Below are 17,042 nucleotides of genomic sequence, written 5' to 3'. Positions count from 1 at the left end.
AATATTTCTCTTGAAATTATTTCTTGCCTTCACCAAAATACAGCACCATCTTTCAACACTAGTAAAGTCGGAGAACAGAGAGAAATCTTGTGTTTCCATTTAATTTGCTTAATTCCACCTTGGAATTAAATGAAAAAATACATATCTTCTAATTTGGGGAAAAAAACAAAACAAAACACCTAGCACAAAGAAACCAATCATAGCAAAGGAGGAGAAAAATATTCGGAGGGACTGTTCTACAAAGTGTAGTTTTCTTCTTTTAAGCTGGATTTCTTTTACTTAAAAAATATCTCCAGGAAAGAACAGTATGTGGAATCTGATAGTTATGGTGATAAAGTATAATACTGGTCAGTAAGGGCTAATAAAAAAGGAGTTTCATTTTGAGATGAAAAGCATGAGGATTTTATAAAGACTTACCAGAATTATTTCTGTCCCTGGCAGAGGCTAGGCAGAAACCCATGAGCCTGATCAGACAGAGGCTGCAGTGTCTCAGGGTCAAGACAGGACAGGTTGTGTCCGTTAATAAATATTTCACTGCACTCTATCTACCAGACCATGGAAACTCAGGCGTTTCCTGATGCCACTTCATAAACCAAAGTTTAGTAATCTCCCAGCAGGGAGTTTTCATTAGAATTTGTCCAAGGAGAATCTGTATTCCTAAGGGGTGGGGGGGAACCTTCTGAAGTCTGAAGAAGGAAACAGGAAATGGTATGAATGAAATTCAGTTATCGACTTTTCCTATCACACCCTCTGCAAACACCACCCATATATACAGCTCTGAGCCAGCAGAGCCGGCCCGAGGCTGACACGCACCAGAGCTGCAACTGGTAGTTTACGAGTGACGTGACTGAACACAGGTCAATTTCTATAGCCTCTTTTAAGGATAAGCCAGGCTGAACATACAGGAGTTTGGTAAACAATTAACTTTCCAACCACTGTTTATCTTGGGACTTTACAGATAGCTGTCAGCTTGCCTTGCTATTTATTGCTCTTTTGAGTAGCCCTTTTGCTGTTTATTTCATCAGGAGGTCTCATTCCTTTATTTTCTCTTATTTGATATACTTTTTTTTTAACTTTAAAAGCATGAATGAATAAATTAATGCAGGAATAAGAGCAACGCTTCTGGGAAGACTACAGCAACATTTAAGTATTCCCACAATGAGGTCTTTGGGTGGAGGGAGTTATTCTAAGAGACACTAGAGTTTATATGTCCTGTGAATGAAAGTCTGTGATCTCTCTCAAAATGCGAGGAATAGGGAGTTCCCACTGTGGTTCATTGATAACAAACCCGACTAGTATCCATGAGAATGCTGGTTCAATTCCTGGTCTTGCTCGGTGGGTTAAGGATCCGGCATTGCTGTGAGCTGTAGGTCTGTGGTATAGGCCAGCAGCTGCAGTTCTGATTTAACCTCTAGCCTGGGAACTTCCATATGCCACAGGTGTGGCCCTAAGAAAGAAAAAAAAATGTCAAGAGTACCATACAGATGTCTGAGAAGGCAAGGGCAACTCAGGGCCCTCCCACAAACCACGTTTTGCGGGGTTCCAATTCAGCCTCCTCCCTCCTCGGCTGTACTTTTACCACCAGAGTCCCCAGCAAGTTACAGGTAGGAGTTATGTTCCTCAGTTTGAGAGGCACTGATAAAAACCTAGAGCAACCATTACACTGTGAGGGAAGGCTAAGTGCTTTCTCCTATGGCAGCCCAGCCACTTTCCACATTGCACTGGAAGCTCTCACCAGGGCCACCTGTGACCTGCAAACATCTCCATGCCGGACAGCTGCACCCAGGCTCTCTGGCATGGAAGGACATACAGCTTCTGGAGGCAGTCCCTTCCTTTTTTTGGGGGGGGCTGCACCTGCAGCATATGGAAGTTCCGAGGCCAGGGGTCAAATGGGATCTGTATCTGAGGACTACCCCACAGCCATGGCAACACCAGATCCTGCAGTAGCTGAGATGGTTTCTTTGAAAATAGGTGTAAGTCTTTACATTTCTGTCTCCTAAATTCTATCTTGTTAGTTTCTAGTTTTGTTGTGTAACGGATGGAGCATCTCTCACAGCTTTGAGTCTTTCTCAGATTTGATAAGCATATTGTTTCCTCTGTCTGGTTGCTGGTAAAACTCTTGAAAAGCATGGGCTGAAGATAGCACTTGAAATCTGCAAGATGATTCAAATATACTAATCAATCTTGTCATGTTGTTCACTAACTCTTTTTCTTTCCTTTTCTTTTCTTTTCTTTTCTTTTCTTTTCTTTTCTTTTCTTTTCTTTTCTTTCCTTTTCTTTTCTTCTTTTCTTTCTCTCTTTTGTTTTTCTTATGCTGCACCTGTGGCATACAGAAATTCCCAGGCTAGGCATTGAATCAGAGCTACAGCTGCTGGCCTATACCGCAGCCACAGCAACACCGGATCCTTAACCCACAGAGTGAGGCCAGGGATCAAACCTCGTGGACACTCTGTCTGGATATTAACCCTGCTGAGCCACAACAGGAACTCCTGTTCACCCAGCTCTTAACCCTCAGAAGGTTACTGCCATCACTAAGCATCTTTGCGTACCTGGAGAACATCATGGGTACACTGACTGTGACTTGCTGGTAGCTAGGTAAGCTTTTGTTGATTCCTCTAAGTTGACTCTGAGTAATAGATTGGTCAAAGATCACTGCTCTTGAAGATGAACTTGATCTCAGGGACCAGGGCCTTCTCTTCTGGTGCTGACACTTGCTCCCTTTAGTAGTGAACATTCTCTCAAGATGAGGTAATCCTGGCCTCCTATTAGGACCTGGAGAACTTGGGCCCCTTAAACCCTGGTGAGGATGTAGGGTGGGAAGCAAACTGTGACTTTTTCTCAGAGAAGAGAAATTCTTGTGGTTTGGCTTTTCTCAAAGTGTTTAAGTTGGGTTCTGGACTTGGACCATAAAGAGGTTATTTGATTCTGTGAACCTCTTTATTTTATTTCAAGGAAAATCCTACTAACACATGGTGTAGATAAGACATATAAAGATTAGGAATGTGTTTATAACATTGTTACTCTGAAAGTGACACAGGGCAAATTCTCTTTAGATACGGACTTCATTTGGACTTTGTTTTTAATTTACATTTTGCATAAAAGTTTAAAATTCAAAAGGTTCAAAAGGGAACATACACAAAGTTCTTGCTCTCATCGCTGTTTTAGCCACTTACTTACCTTCACTAAAGACGACCAAATTCACTAGGGTGTGTATGAGGATTCCAGAGATATTTTATGCATATGCAATCAAATATGCAAAAATACTTTGCTAGATTATCATACACATATTTTTATGTATTTTCGTTTTTCCATTTAATATATCTTGCAGATAGATTACTCTAAGATATAATTTTTTTTTTGTCTTTTTGTCTTTTCTATGGCCGCACCCACAGCATATGGAGATTCCCAGGCTAGGGGTCTAATCAGAGCTGTAGCTGCCAGCCTATGCCAGAGCCACAGCAACTCGGGATCCGGAGCTGCGTCTGCAACCTACACCACAGCTCACGGCAACGCCGGGTTCTTAACCCACTGAGTAAGGTCAGGGATCGAACCAGCAACCTCATGGTTCCTAGTTGGATTCATTAACCACTGAGCCATGACAGGAACTCCATAAGATATAAAATCTTTTAAATGAAGTTATAATGTTTTTTCTTTTTATTTTTTAAAATTATTATTAACTCGATAGCTGAGAAATTAAAATATATACTCAAACAGGTACCAAGGTATAGTTATCCAGCTTCGACAATTAACAACTCAAGATCAGTTTACAGCTCAAACCTATTATCAATTCAAGGCCATTCACCCCTTTTCTTTGAAAAGTAACTGAGTTATTTTTTTTAATCATTTTTTTATTTTTTATTTTTTATTTTAATTTTTTGTCTTTTTGGTATTTCTTTGGGCCTCTCCCACGGCATATGGAGGTTCCCAGGCTAGGGGTTGAATCGGAGCTGTAGCCACTGGCCTACGCCAGAGCCTCAGCAACGCGGGATCCAAGCCGCGTCTGCAACCTACACCACAGCTCACGGCAACGCCGGATCGTTAACCCACTGAGCAAGAGCAGGGATCGAACCCGAAACCTCATGGTTCCTAGTCGGATTGGTTAACCACTGCGCCACGATGGGAACTCCATAACTGAGTTATAATTAACATACAGTATATTGTTAGTTTCAGATGTACAACGTAATGATTTGACAATTTTCTACTTTATGAAATGATCACCACGATGTCAGTTATCATTTGAAACCGTCAAAGTTGTTACACGAATATTAATTATGCTTCCGTATGTACATTACATCCCCATGACTTATTTCTTATGTAATTGGAAGTTTTTACCTCTTAATCTCCTTCACCTCTTTAGTCTGTTCCCACAAGCAACCGCCAGCTACCAGTTTAAGCTCTGTAGCCATGAGTCTGTTTCTGTTTTGTTTTCTTTTGTTTTTTTTTTTTTTAGATTCCACATGTAAGTGAAATACAGTATTTATCTTTCTATGTCTGACTTATTTCACTTAGCATAACATGAGGTTTTGGGGGGTGGTTTGTCTTTTTTTTTTTTTTTTTTTTTTTTTTTTTTAAGGGCTGTATCCATGGTACATGGAGAATCCCAGGCTAGGGGTTGAATTGGAGCTGTATCTCCTGGCCTACACCACAGTTCACAGCAATGCCAGATCCTTAACCCACTGAGCAAGGCCAGGGATCAAAACTGCATCCTCATGGATACTTGTCAGGTTTGTTTCTGCTGAGCCACAATGGGAATTCTGAAGGTTTTTTTTTTTTTTTTTTTTTTTTTTTTTTGTCTTTTTGCCTTTTTCTAGGGCTGGTCCCTCGGCATATGGAGGTTCTCAGGCTAGGAGTCTAATCAGAGCTGTAGCCACTGGCCTATGCCAGAGCCATAGCAACACGGGATCTGAACCACATCTGAGACCTACACCACAGCTCACGGCAACGCTGGATCCTTAACCCACTGAGCAAGGCCAGGGATCAAACCTGCAACCTCAAGGTTCCTAGTCAGATTCATTAACCGCTGCGCCATGATGGGAACTCCAAGGTTTGTTATTTTTAAGTGTCACATTAAAAGAAGTTTTTCCTGTGCTGCAGTTATTAGCTTTTATTTTGATATTAAAATATTAAAAATCACATTATTTTAAAGTTATTTAGAAAGTTAACTTGACATAGACCACTAGATGGTACTATCATCACAAATAAGTGAAATACATAGTCTTTTAAAATTAATTTGCACATTATAAGGAAAAACCCAACTACCATGAAACTATACAAGGTAATAATAAAAGGTAAACTTCTAAGTACTATTCTCCAAAATAGTCACTGATAACATGGAGATCTTTCTTTCTTTCCAGTTATTTTATCCATGATTGTACATCTATAAGTTCATTTATCCCTTATCTATGTATTCTTTAATAAAAATTATCTCATACATACATTATTATTTGGAAGATTACTTTTTGAAACGTAATAATATATAATGTAATTCTTTCCATGTCAGTACATATAATTAATTTCATCCTTTAATAACATTTGTTGAGTAAATTGTTTTAAATAGTTGGAACAGGAGTTCCCATTGTGGTTCAGTGGGTTAAGAATCTGACTAGTATCCATGAGGAGGCAGGTTTGATCCCTGACCTCGCTCAGTGGGTTAAAGGATCTGGCATTGCTGTGAGCTGCGGTGTAGGTCTCAGATGCAACTCAGATGTGGCATTGCTGTGTCAGGGGCATAACCCAGCAGCTGCAACTCTGATTCAACCCCTAGCCTGGGAAATTTCATATGCTGTGGGTGCAGTCCTAAAAAAGCAAAATGAATAAATAGAACAGGGAACTGCATCCAATCTCTTTGGATAGAACATGATGAAAGATAGTATGAGAAAAAGAATGTATATATATGTATATATATGACTGGGTCACTATGCTGTATAGCAGAAATTGACACAACACACTGTAAATCAACTATACTTTAATAAAAAAAATAAAGTTTAGGAGTTCCAGTCGTGGCTCAGTGCTTAACGAATCTGATTAGGAACCATGAGGTTTCAGATTCAATCCCTGGCTTTGCTCAGTGGGTTAAGGATCTGGCATTGCTGTGAGCTGTGGTGTAAGTCACAGATGCAGCTCCGATTAGACCCCTAGCCTGGGAACCTCCATATGCTGAGGGAGCAGTCCTAGAAAAGGCAAAAAGACAAAAAAAAAAACAAAACAAAACAAAAAAAAATAAAACAAACAAAAAATAGTTTAAAAAATAAAATAAAAATAGTCAGAACATTGTAAAGTGTTATAATTTTGTATATTTGTTTGTGTAATTGTTATAATTACTTAAAGTCATATATATTAGCTATAATTGATTTCACAGCTACTAATAGATTTTAGGTTCTTCTGAATTTTTGCTTATACAAACAGTAGTGCAGCAATCATCCTCATGCACTTATCCTGGTGCACTCGCCGTAGACATCCATGTTGGCCTTATCATCTCTCAGACTTTAGAATCTTGACCTCCCATGAATTAAGGCTCCTAGTTTTGCAGTTGAGCAGTTAAACAGGCCATTCTCATTCTTGATTCCATTTAATCCCTTTGAATCTGATCTATTCTCTCTGCCCATCCTGCTCTCCTTCTCAGCTTTAAGAATCATTCCTTCTGAACACTCTGGACAATGTTCCTGGCTGCCATTCTTTTCTCTCAAATATCGTTTTGGGCCCTCAGGGAGACTTTTCAGTCTGGAAACTTATATGTTCTTCTATTCTGGAAAATGTTTTTGTATTAGTTCTTTGATAATTTCCTCCCCTCTCTTTTATTTTTTTCTCTTTCAAGAATTCCTATCAGAGTTCCTGTTGTAGCTCAAAAGGTTAAGGATCTGATGTTGTCTGTGCTGTCACATCTTTTTAAAAATATATATGAATATGTATACACATACACACACATATATATATATATATATATATATATATATATATATATATATATAAAAGTCCAACACTAGACACTGTCTACTGCAACCATATGAGTGACCCTAAGTAGAACATACAGCTGAGCCCTGTGAAACCACAGGACCAGTAGAAGTAACAATAAATTTCTGTCTTGAGCCTGTAAGTTTAGGTTAAACTGTTACACAGTACTAGATACATGCAACAAAGATGCTCTGTAACTAGGATTCTGTTGTAACAAAGACCTAAAATGGTGGCATTGGCTTTGGGACCACGCAGCAGCTAAATACTGAAGGGTCTTGGGGGCACTGTTAATAAAACCTGAGGGACAGTTAGGAAATTTCTATTGAAGCTGGAGAAAGAGAGCTCTAGCAAATTTGGCAACAATGTTGCCTACAGAAATGCCGCCAGTGAAAAAGAACTCATGGATTTGGCCAAGGAGAGTCCATGCCAAAACTGCCTCTTTTTTTCTCTTAGCTAGGAGAGATGAGCTAAAAAGAGGTACTCTTTAAATTATGGGCCAGTTTCCCAGGGAGTGACATTTACTCTAGGTAAGGAAGTACCTGGGTAAAAATCACATCAAGGACATTACTAGTAACTCTCGTGTCAGGGCGAAACTGTTGCTAAGGGTGGAAATGCAGTCAAGGGTGTAGCCATTACACCCAGCAGTTGGCTCTCAGAAGGACTTATGGGTGTGCCTTGCAGACCCTGGGCAGGAATGTAGCACTTCTGAGAATCTTATGGGCATTTTCCCACAGTGCCCTGACTCTCAGGCCAAGGTGGAGAAGTAGGTTTATCCCAAAGAGCTTTGGCCATGGCTTTTGCATAAAAGAATGAACCCCCATAAGAAATGGGAAACATGTTAAGTTTTTAAGAGGCATTGTTAGAAGCACAGTCTTCTTGGATTAAAAGTTTCAAAAGGACCTAAAAGTCCCCGAATTTCTTTAGGCAGGAGGCATTTTGAGGAAACTACTCAGCAGTAAAATGTGGATGATTTCTTATAGAAAAGGAAGATGGGCTCAAAATGAAGAGCAAAGAGTCCAGAGGGTACAACCCAAGGTCCTGAAGAACCACTGCCAAGGAGTGGATGGACTCTGGTACCTGCCAGGATTTCAGAATTGTTTTGGACCAGATGCTGACTAGTTTAGCCATACCCATCCTGCTGTTTTTAAGGAGGACATTTATTGTGGTTTTCCCATTCCTGTATCATGACCTCATGCAGGGATGCTGCTGCGTGGGGGGAGGGGAAGAAAGCTTGTCTCTTTAGTGCACAGGTCTCCAGATTGAGGAAAAACATACTTTGCAGGCTCACCTTGGAGATATTGCAGATTCAATTACAGATAGCCACAGCCAAGCAGATTTTGCAATAAAGTGGATCACATAGATTTTTTTGGTTTCCCAGTGGCCATAAAACTTATGTTTAGAAGTATGTTATACTCTAGTCTATTAAGTGAGCAATGGCACTATGCCTAAAAAAAGTACATATCTTTTTTTTTTTTAAAGATAGTTGCAATGTTTATTTCAGGTTCTCTCTTTCATTTTCTCTCTCTCTCTCTCTCTCTCTTTTTTTTTTTTTTGGATTTTTTTTTCTTTTTTTGCCACACTGGTAGTATGTGGAAGTTCCTGGGCCAGGGATAGAACCTACAACACACAGCAGCAACCAGAGCCTCAGTGGTGAGAACACAGGAGCCTCAACCCACTAGGACATCAGAGAACTTCCACAAGTACATATCTTAAAAAAATACTTTATTGCCAGAAATGCCAAAACAATTACAATTGTAACATCAGAGATCACTGATCACAGATCACCTTAACAAATATAATAATAATGAAAAATCATGAAATATCTCAAGAATTACCAAAATGTGACACAGAGACACAAAGTGAGTGAATGCCACTGGAAAAATGGCACCAATAGATTTGCTTGATGCAGAGTTACCACAAACTTTCAATTTGTTATAAAAATGCAATATCTTTAAGCTCAGTAAAGCAAAATGCAATAAAATGAGATATGTGTGTACCCAAGGAACTATGTCATCTGTACCTGAATGTAATTTAAATAAGAAGATCTCAAGCTTTCAACTGATGTCATAGTAATGAAGACTGTTGGGGACCTTGGGAGTAGTGGCAAGTCCACTTTTACTGGAGAAAGATGTAAATTGTGGTGACCAGCAGGTGATCAGAGGAAAATAGTATCCAGAGATGTCTCCCATTGACTACTTTCCTCTTGGTGCATATGTTGCTCGTCACATCAAGAGGTGGGTTCACATTACTCTTGTCCTGACTCTGGACTGGACTCAGTGACCTGTGTGCTGAATAGAATGCAGCAGAAGAGATGTTCTGGGGAGTTCCCATTGTGGCACAGTGGAAACGAATCTAACTAGGAACCATGAGGTTGCAGGTTCGATCCTTGACCTCACTCAGTGGGTTAAGGATCTGGCATTGCCATGAGCTGTGGTAGGTTGTAGACACAGCTTGGATCTGGCATTGCTGTGGCTGTGGTGTAGGCTGACGGCTACAGCTCCAATTAGACCCCTAGCCTGAGAACCTCCATATGCTGCTGGTGCAGCCCTAAAAGGACAAAAGACAAAGAAAAGAAGAGATGTTCTGGAACTTCTGAAGCCAAGTCATGTCTTACAGTTTCTTACAACACTTTTTCTAGGAACCTTCCATTTCAGAACATAGTAACAATCCCATGAAAATTCCAAGTCATGTGGAGGGTGCAGTGTAAGTGCTCCAGTTACAGCCCCCAGTTAACAGTCAGTAGCAGGTGTCAACTGCATGAATGGACCACCTTGGACATGTGCCTAGATGGACCTTCAGATGATTCCAGCTCCAGTCACTATTGAGCTGGAATTGTATGAAAAACCCCACCAAGGACTAGCCAGCTGAGCCCTGTCAAGTCATAAAATCTATTAGAGATAGTAATTTTCTAAGCCACTAAATTGTATGCTCTTTTGTGTTGCTATAAAATTGAACACTTATCATGGTTTTGCTCATCAGTTTTAGCATGCCTGTTTATTTTTGAGACAAAACTACTCAACATTATACTATAATACATCTCAGGGTCAGCTTCTCATCATTACAGAACCATTGGGTTTCATGTATAGGCTCCAGAGTTGGGTCAATTAGATTCAGATTCCTTCTTAACCTCTTGTAAATGTATCCTTGAGTGTTATTTAATCAGTATGTGCCTTAGCTTCCTTATTTATTAAGTACAATAAAAATCCTATTTTTTGGCTTTGTAGAGGAATTACTTATAATGTATGTAAATTGCTTAATAGCACCTAGCAAGTCTTCAGGGTGCAATAAATGTTAGCTATGATTATTACTCTTCTTTTTCAGATGTTTTTATTCTTTTCACTTTTTTTTTTTCAGGGCCGCACCCATGACATATGGTGGTTCACAGGCTAGGGGTCAAACAGGAGCTGTAGCTGCCAGCCTAGGCTGCAGCCACAGCAATGTTAGATTCCAGCCACACCTGCGACCGACACAACAGCTCATGGCAATGCTGAAATCTTAACTCACTGAGTGAGGCTAAGGATTGAACCCATTAGTACCCATGGATACTCATCAGGTTGATTACCACTGAACCATGATGGGAAATCCTATTTTTAGATCGTAATAAAAATAATCTTGAAAAAAGGAGAAGACAAGATGGTGGAAGAGTAAGAGGATGCACTAACCCTCTCTCACAAACACATAAAAAAAACACATTTACATGTAAAATAACTCACACAGAACATCAACTGAATGCTGGCAGAACTTAAACCTCCAAAAAGGGCAAGAAACTCTTGACATAACTGGGTAGAACAAAAGAAAAAGAGAGAGAGAAAAGGAATCATGATGGAACTAACATTCCTGAGAGGGAGCTTTGAAAGAGAAAGGGAACCCACACCCTGGGAAGCCACCTAACTAACCCACAGAAAGATCAGCCAAGTCGGAGGGATCTCCAAGACACTGGAGAAGAAAGTGCAGTAGCAGGTCTGAGAACCTAAAAGTAGAGTGAGAGATGCACAGATCATCTGAACCACTGGCACAGACACCACAGCCTGAGATGCTTGGCTGGGGGCTGGGCACTGACATTTAGGCTCTGGAGAAAAAGAAAAACACAAGCAAGAGGAAGAAGCTCAGGAACCATTCCCGGTTAAAGCAACAGAAGAATTCACCTAAAGCAGTCAACAATGAAACAGACCTCTGCAGTTTGACAGACTTTGAGTTCAAAAGGGAGATAGTGAAAATACTGAAGGAGTTAAGAGAGGATATGAACAGTAATGCAGATACCCTCAGAAAGGAACTAGAAAATATAAGGAGGAGCCAAGGAAAACTAGAAAATTCATTTGCAGAGATACAAACTGAGCTAAAGGCAGTAAAGACCAGAATGAATGATGCAGAGGAACAAACTAGTGATGTGGAAGATAGACTAATGGTAATCACCCAAACAGGACAGCAGACAGAAAACCAAATCAAAAAACAGGAAAGCAATATAAGAGACCTGTGGGATAACATAAAGCAGGACAATCTTCATATAATGGGAAATCCAGAAGGAGAAGAAAAAGAAAAGGTGATTGAAAATATATTTGAAGAAATTATGACTGAAAACTTTCCAAATCTAAAGGATACTTATATCAAGATACAGGAAGCACAGAGGGCCCTAAACAAGTTGAACCCAAACAGGCCCACAACAAGATATATTATAATAAAAATGGCAGGATCCACCCCAGCCCACCATCATGTCAGGCACCGCAGCACCAGGGGAGGTGGTTCCCACTTTAAAGAAGTGAAGTTTTTCACTTCCTCCCCCTCAGCACTTGCCTCCTGCAGCCTCTGGTGCCAGCGCCCTGGGAGCTGGAGGTTGGAGCCAGGCTGGGGGGCCCAGGATGGATGGGGACACCTGAGTCATTGGCGGCTGCAGGGACGCCAGGTCAGAGGACTGCAAGAACCTGCTGTTCAGAGCCTCCTTATCCACCCACATGACAGCTGGAGCGATGGCAAGGATCCTAGAACGCTGGGTCATATACCCGGTAGACTCAGTGAAGACATGAATGCAGAGTTTGAATCCAGATCCCAAAGCCCGTTACACAAGGGTCTACGGAGCCCTCAAGAAAATCTTATGGACTGAAGGCTTCTGGAGACCCTTGTGAGGCTTCAACGTGATGATAATGGGTGAGGGTCTGGCACACGCCATGTATTTTGCCTTCTATGAAAACATGAAAAGGACTTTAAATGCTGCTTTCCACCATCAAGGGAATAGCCACCTAGCAAATGGTATTTGCAAGCATTTGTCTGGAGTTAGAAAGGTCTCTCCTTCAACAGACCCTTCCCCAGGGCTCTCGTGACGCAGCAGCCTGAGGACTCATCTCCGCTGTGCTTGCTTATGAATCAAGGACTCTAGAGTCGTGTGTGCACACACACCCAAACACACGCACACACATACGCGTGTGCTTTTTTCATTCCCCTCTTTGGCTTTCTGAAGTGGTGGTGGGGGGGAAATCAGTGACAGAGGTGTTTCATTGTTGAATGGGTTTTGCCGGGTTTTTTTTTGTTTTTGTTTTTGTTTTTTTTACCCTCAAAAGCAATTCATTATCAGATCTAGGGGAAAAAAAAATCCTGAATAGAAACAAAACTTTTGAATGCTGGATTCCAAAAAAAAAAGTTATCTGGGCAGCTTCCTTGAGACTATTTTTTAAAAAACTGGTCCAACAGGTCTCTACAATGGCAACATCTAACTAAGCTTTAAAAGGGATAGCTGGGAGTATGGCCACCCTGCTCCATGATGCAGTAATGAATCCAGCAGAAGTGGTGAAACAGCACATGAAGATGTACCACTCGCTGCACTGGTCAGCCCTTAGCTGCATCAGGACAGTTTGGGGGACTGAGGGCTTGGGGGCCTTCTACCAGAGTTACACCATGAAGCTGACCATGAACATTCCCTTCCAGTCCATCTGCTTCATCACCTATGAGTTCCTGCAGGAGCAGATCAACCCTTACCAGGGCTACAACCCAAAGTCCCACATCATCTCAGGTAGGCTGGTTGGGGCCCTGGCTGCAGCTGCCACTACCACCCTGGACATCTGCAAGACCCTCCTCAACCCTCCTCTCCAACTCAGTAGAACATGGCCCTCAGTCTGGCCAATATTAGCGGTCAGCTGTTGGGCATGGCTAATGCCTTCCGGACAGTGTACCAGTTCAATGGGCTGCCTGGCTACTTCAGAGGCATACAGGCCCAGGTCATCTACCAGATGCTCTCCATGGCCATCTCCTGGTCCATCTATGGGTTCTTCAAGTACTTCCTTACCAAGCACAAGCTGGAGAATCGAACTCTGTACTAAAGAAGCAGGCTGTGAGCAGTGATTCTGGAAGCTCGGATTGTGCAGAGGCTCTCCCAGCCTGCTTCCATTTCCCTCACCCTGGCACCAAGATTATTGGGGCAGTGTATGTGTAGGACGGGGCTTCTGCTCCCTGATGCCCTAGAAAGAGTAGGGGATGGGACAGCTGCTTCCCCAAGGGCCGTTTGCAGTGATATCCCAGCTGGTGAAAGGTGGGGAAAGATTTTGGAAGAGGATAGAGAAATTTCTTTTTCTCTTCCTCCCCTTCTGAGAGTGTAGTGGCTTCTCTGTTTCTGTGTAGCAGCTCCTCCCCTAGAATCAGATCACAAAGGAAGGAAGAAAATGGGCAGTGACTGAAAACATTAAAGAGGAGAAAAAATTATGTATATAAAAGTTCCAGTACACAGTATAAAATAGATGGATGATCTTTTTAAAAAAATGGCAAAAGTTAAAGATAAAGGGAGGATTCTAAAGACAGCAAGAGAAAAGCAAAGAGTTAATTATAAGGCAACCCCACTAAGGCTATCAGCTGATTTCTCTACAGAAACTCTTCAGGCAAGGAGGGAATGGCAAGATATATTTAAAGCACTGAAAGGAGAAAAATATGCAACCTAGAATACTCTAACAAGCAAGAATATCATTTAAAATAGAAGGGGAAATAAAGAATTTCTCCAACAAACAAAAGCTAAAAGAGTATGGCAATACTAAACCCATTCTAAAAGAAATACTGAAAGGGCTTCTCTAAGTTTAAAAAGAAAAAGGAGAGGAAGAACTAGGATTGAGGAAACCACAATCAGAAAGCTGTCACTTAAATAAGCCAGCATACATATCTAATCATTAAGATGTTAAAAAAAAGATATCAAAATCACACAATGTGGGCAAGGGAAATAAGAAAAAAATAGACTATTTTTTTATTTTAATGATGTGTTTGAGCCTATATGACTATCAGGCTAAAGCAAGCAGATATAGGAAGGGGTTAACATACTTAAAACACAGGGCAACCACAAATCAAAACCAAACATTACATTCACAAAAACTGAAAAGAAAAGTACTCAAGCATAAAATAAATAGAAACCATCCAAACAAAAAAACAAAAAGAAGAAAAGAGAAACATAGGAGTTCCCGTTGTGGCGCAGTGGTTAAAAAAACCAACTAGGAACCATGAGGTTGTGGGTTCGATCCCTGCCCTTGCTCAGTGGGTTAACGATCTGGCATTGCCGTGAGCTGTGGTGTAGCTCGCAGATGCGGCTCGGATCCTGCATTGCTGTGGCTCTGGCGTAGGCTGGTGGCTACAGCTCCGATTTGACCCCTAGCCTGGGAACCTCCATATGCCACGGGAGCGGCCCAAGAAATGGCAAAAAGACAAAAAAAAAAAAAAAAAAAAAGGAAACATAGAATCAACTGGAAAACAAGGTTTAAAATAGCAATAAATAAACATCTATCAATAATCACCTTAAATTTCAATGGACTGAATGTTCCAATCGAAAGACACAGAGTGGCAGATTGGATAAGGAACTAAAAACATTCAATCTGCTGCCTACAAGAAACTGACCTTAGGGCAAAGGAAATATGTAGATTGAAAGTGAGGGGATAGGAAAAGATATTTCATGCCAATGGTCAAGACAGGAAAGCAGGAGTTACATACTCATATCAGACAAAATAGACTTTAAAACAAAGGCCATCAAGAAAGACAAAGAAGGACACTACTTAATGCTTAAAGGATCCATTCAAGAAGAGGATATTACAATCATCAATGTATATACCCCTAACATAGGAGAACCCAGATATGTACAACAAATACTAACAGACATAAATAGAGAAATTGATGGGAATACAATCATAGTAGGAGATTATAACACCCCATTCACATTAAGGGACAGATCCTCTAGAGAGAAAATTAATAAAGCAACAGAGATCCTAAAGGAAACAATAGAAAAGTAGACTTAATTCACATTTTCAGGACATTACATCCAAAAAAATCAGAATACACATTCTTTTCAAGTGTGCATGGAACATTCTCAAGAATTGATCACATATTAGGGCACAAATCTAACATCTACCAATTTAAGAGTATAGAAATTATTTCAAGTATCTTCTCTGACCACAATGGCATGAAACTAGAAATCAACCACAGGAAAAGAAATGAGAAAAAAATGACTACATGGAGACTAATCAACATGCTACTAAAAAACCAATGGGTCAATGAGGAAATCAAGAAGGAAATTAAAAAATACCTTGAGACAAATGATAATGAAGACACAACCACTCAAAATCCATGGGATGCCCCAAAAGCATTGCTTAGAGGGAAGTTCATAGCAATACAGGCCTTCCTCAAAAAAGAAGAAAAATCTCAAATGGACAACTTAACCCAACACCCAAATGAATTAGAAAAAGAAGGACAAACAAAACCTAAGGTCAGCAGAAGGAAGGAAATCATAAAGATCAAAGAGGAAATCAATAAAATAGATACTCAAGAAACAATAGACAAAATCAATCAAACCAACAGCTGGCTCTTTGAAAAGGTAACCAAAATTGACAAACCTCTGGTTAGACTCACGAAGAAGAGTAGAAAGAAAACCCAAATAAACAAAATCAGAAATGAAAAATAAGTCACAATGGATACTGCAGAAATACAAAAAACCATGAGAGAATACTATCAACAATTATATGCCAACAAATTCAACAACCCAAGAAGAAATGGGCATCTTTCTAGAGACTTACAGCCTGCCAAAACTGAATCAAGAAGAAATAGATCAACTGAACAGACTGATCACTAGAAATGAAATTGAATATGTCATAAAAACACTCTCTACAAATAAAAGTCCAGGACCAGATGGCTTCACAGGTGAATTCTACCAAAAATACAAAGAGAAACTTATGCCCATCCTCCCTAAACTTCTCCAAAAATTTGAAGTAAAAGGAACACTCCCAAAGGCATTCTATGATGCCACTATCTCCTAATTCCAAAACCAGACAAATATACCACCAAAAAAGAAAACTATCAGCCAATATCTTTGATGAATATAGACACAAAAATTCTCAACAAAATTTTAGCCAACTGAATCCAACAACATATCAAAAAGATTTTACAGCACAACAAGGTGGGATTCATCCCAGGTGCACAAGGATGGTTCAACATACACAAATCAATCAACATCATATATCACATTAACAAAAGAAAAGTCAAAAACCACATGATCATCAATAGATGCAGAAAAAGCATTTGACAAAGTCCAACATCCATTCATGATAAAAATTCTTACCCAAGTGGGTATAGAGGGAACATACCTTAACTTAAAAAAAGCCATTTATGATAAACCCCAGAAAATATAATACTCAAAGGAGAAAAGCTGAAAGCCTTCCCACTGAAATCTGGAGCAAGACAAGGATGCCCACTCTCACCACTGTTATTCAACATAGTATTGGAAGTCCTAGCCACAGCAATCAGACAAACGAAAGGAATTAAAGGCATCCAAATAGGAAGAGAAGAGGTAAAACTGTCACTGTATGAAGATGACATGATACTATACATAGAAAACCCTAAGGACTCAACCCCAAAACTACTTGAACTGATCAAAAAATTCAGCAAAGTAGCATAATATAAGACTAATATTCAGAAATCACCTGCATTTCTGTATAATAACAATGAAATATTAGAAAAGGAATACAAAAATACAATACCTTTTAAAATTGCACCACAAAAAATCAAAAACCTGGGGATACACCTGACCAAGGAGGCAAGGACTTATATGCCGAGAACTATAAAACATTAATCAAGGAAATTAA

The 17,042-nt window shown here is 40.1% G+C and overlaps 1 pseudogene; it reads left to right on the top strand.

Moving 5' to 3' along the window:
* The first annotated feature begins 5,693 nt into the window (after positions 1–5,693).
* Positions 5,694–13,300, top strand: LOC100519670 (mitoferrin-1-like; annotated as a pseudogene).
* Positions 13,301–17,042: the final 3,742 nt, after the last annotated feature.

This window comes from Sus scrofa, chromosome 8 (assembly GCF_054392235.1).
Source record: "Sus scrofa isolate SSC_HxYL_T2T_F1_AM1 chromosome 8, Sscrofa_HxYL_maternal_Yorkshire_Landrace_v2.0, whole genome shotgun sequence".
Lineage (NCBI taxonomy): Eukaryota > Metazoa > Chordata > Mammalia > Artiodactyla > Suidae > Sus > Sus scrofa.
This window is presented reverse-complemented; position numbering and strand designations above follow the sequence as displayed.